Source organism: Halyomorpha halys, unplaced genomic scaffold (assembly GCF_000696795.3).
Source record: "Halyomorpha halys isolate HHAL.00 unplaced genomic scaffold, Hhal_1.1 Scaffold2818.1, whole genome shotgun sequence".
NCBI lineage: Eukaryota > Metazoa > Arthropoda > Insecta > Hemiptera > Pentatomidae > Halyomorpha > Halyomorpha halys.
The window spans coordinates 3,131-4,106 of record NW_027115518.1 but is presented as its reverse complement, the minus strand read 5'-3'; positions in this window follow the sequence as shown (position 1 = coordinate 4,106).

The following is a 976-nucleotide window of genomic DNA, read 5'->3' as shown; positions in this document are numbered from 1 at the left end:
TTGTTCATTTTGTTCCCACGAGTATGGGGGTTCCTAAAGGCACTGCAGGTACTACCCCTTCTCCCTGCAGCGGGCATTAGATACAATGGGGTGCGCCAGGTGGCCCAAGTGGGTCGATAAAAGACAGTATATTTTTATACACCCTCTGCCATTCAGCCTCAGCTCGAGCTCCCTACGCCTAGCTTGGGTGTTTGTAGGGCCCGTCATATTGTCAGGCATGACAGACACCCGCCTCTGTCATGGGCTCCCCAGGGGGCACCACGTTGAGGTGACATTAGGCCGTAGCAGGAATAGGGAGAACTGGGAATCCTCAGACAGTGAGTAGGGCACTCTGGCCTGATTCATCCTCAAAGAGTGGGGGAGACACCCGCACCCATCTCCCTCTGTAGTCCTCCAGTTACCCTGCCCATTAACCCCCCAATTGGACCATTACTGCTACACTTATTGGACTACTATAATCTTATATTCTCTTATACTATCTATTACTCTTAGTAATTTTTGTTTTCTTGAAAAAACTGTGACTTCATAAAAGAAATAAAATATTTTTTTCTATACTTTTGAGAATCAGCACATCATCTTTTTTGTCCATCTTGTGTTCTACCACCTCTTTAAATATTACTCAGAATTTAAGGAACACCAGAACTTCTTGAAATTATGTAGAAATTAACAATTATTTCATTGAAACAAGTGTTTTTGTACTAGAATCCTTCCCCTACCCAGTGGTGCATATAACTATCATACCAAAATATAGAGTTCTTGATGAGCAGTATTTTTTTCCATAGAATGAACTGATATATTTGACTATAATTACTATCTTAACAGAAAAAAATTAGGCTAAATTTCCCAGTTGAGCTGTACTTCCTAATTTAATGGGATGTTGATGAGGCCAACCACCTCAATTGTGAAAAATTATGTTTTTTAACGACTAATGGTTTTTTTATTGGGTAAAATTTTGAAAACACAATATACCAGATTT